This window comes from Sceloporus occidentalis, unplaced genomic scaffold (assembly GCF_023333645.1).
Source record: "Sceloporus occidentalis isolate IW3139 unplaced genomic scaffold, rSceOcc1.0.p SCAF_7, whole genome shotgun sequence".
NCBI lineage: Eukaryota > Metazoa > Chordata > Lepidosauria > Squamata > Phrynosomatidae > Sceloporus > Sceloporus occidentalis.
In genome coordinates this window covers 47,344,265-47,346,462 of record NW_028316987.1, presented here as the reverse complement: position 1 = coordinate 47,346,462, position 2,198 = coordinate 47,344,265, and positions in this window count along the sequence as shown.

The window sequence follows — 2,198 nt, the reverse complement described above, 5'->3', positions numbered from 1 at the left end:
GTGAAAGAAAGGGGGAAGGCAAGGAGATGGGATAAGGGAAGGAGAAAGTGAAAGAAAGAGAAGAGGTGGATGGGAAATGTAGTTTTCAAAAAGGTATTCTCTCCAAAACTCAAAAGAGGGCAGAGGCAGACATTAAGTCACTTCTCAATTTCATTCCGCTTAGGCTTTTAATGCAGGTGTTTAATATAAATTTAAATGGCAATTTAACATGGCAACAACTTATTTTTATTCCTCTCTTCTAGATGCAATGGAATAGCTTTTTTTTTAATGTGAAGTTGAAGGCTTTCATGGCCGGCATCCATAGTGTTTTGTGTTTTTTGTGGGGGCTATGTGGCCATGTTCTAGAAGACTTTTTCAAAAGTTTATTAACAACCATCTAAACATACTAACCATTTTCTGCTAACTTTCCAGTCTGTAGCTTAGGAGGTATAATATGTCCAGACTGCAAGTGTCATTACCTCTAGCCAGGGTAGCTATAGGATGATGGGAGCTTCAGTATCACTTCTGCAGAGCCACAGTTTCCCTACCCTTAATGTAGATGAACAGGTCCATTCTGCGGCATGCAAATGACATTCAGATTAAATGAATGTTATTAACACACATTATTAACCTGCAACATATTGCCATCTAGTGGCAAAACACTTTTAACAAAGGTAAAACATGCAGCTGAATGGTCCAGCAACTACTGTATTTTATCTGCCTGCCCTTTCTTGGAGATGTCCTGAAGCCCAGGAATCTCCCCTTCCCCAGATATTTCAGACCCGTAGCAAGGATATCTGAACCAACTCTTGAATTATGCAGTTATTATTGCCAAACAACAGTGGCATGTAGGTGGCAATGGTATATGGGGCAAAATCCAGTTCTGTCCCTGATAGCGGAAGAAGCATGTAACTGCCATCATCATGACTAATACATACTGCCAGATTTATCTTCCATGAATTTGTTTTAATAACCTTTCAATGCCTTCAAAATATGTAGCTATGGAAAGGCTCCTGTCCCAGATTTTACAGTTATATTCAAAGACCTGGCTGTGCTACTCTGGAAAATCAGTATGCAAAGGGATCTTGTAGCACCTTGGGAGAAAAAGCATGAATGTTCATAAGGTTTGAACAGATGGACACCTTTAGTGCATCATTGGCTTATGGCGTTTACGTCACTATGACACCTTGAAGCTGCCCAGAAGCAGGGCACACCACCCAGATAAGGATGGCTTCAAGATGCTCCAGCGGCGCAGCATTTACACGCAACCAGAGCATCTTGAAGCTGGCTTCAAGGTACAGTAGGCACAAAAAGCTGGCTTTTTGCCGGCTGAAAAAGGCTTCAAGGCAGACCGGAGCTGTGGCGTGTCTTATCGGTCTGTTTTGCTCCATAGACTTCAGACTATTTCCTCAGGTGCACGGAGTGGAGGAAGAGACCTATATAAGCAGGCGGTGTGTGAAAATAGCAATAGGAATGCAAAACTTGTGAGTGTGGTGATGAAGTGAAATGTTGGAAGGGACCCCAAGGGCTATCCAGTCCAACCTCCTGCCATGCAGGAAATCTCAATCAAAGCACCCCCAACAGGTGGCCATCCAGCCTCCGTTTAAGGATCCCCAAAGGAGGAGACTCCACCGCTCTCCAAGGACTAAGCAGCATGGGTTTATATTTATAATAAAATAATAATATTTATAGGATAAATTATTTATATTTATCATAATATTTATAGGAGTTCTTTGAGCTTTTTATTTTCTGCCCAGGAGGAATGTCCTCCATTTTGAGCAGGACTAAGAGGGACATTTACATCTGTGGGTGTGTTTTTAGCTTTTATATGTGGTAACGTCCTCCATTTTGAGGCGCTTTGCCCTCCTTGGCGGGGAGGAGGAGGAGGAGGCCATCTGGTCACCTTCCCCTCACAACAACACAACCGCCCTCCAGGCCGCCGCCTCACAACTGAGTCTGACAGACTACATCAACTGACCCCGCCCACTAACGCCTCAAAAGCCTTTCTGGCCCCGCCCACTAACGCCTCAAAAGCCTTTCTGGCCCCGCCCACTAACGCCTCAAAAGCCTTTCTGGCCCCGCTCACTAACGCCTCAAAGCCCTTCTGGCCCCGCCCACTAACGCATCAAAAGCCTTTCTCGCTCCGCCCACTGCAGGGATGACGTAGGAGCACCTCCTGCAGAGAGAGAGAGAGCAGCGGTCCTAGAGCGTCTCCCGCG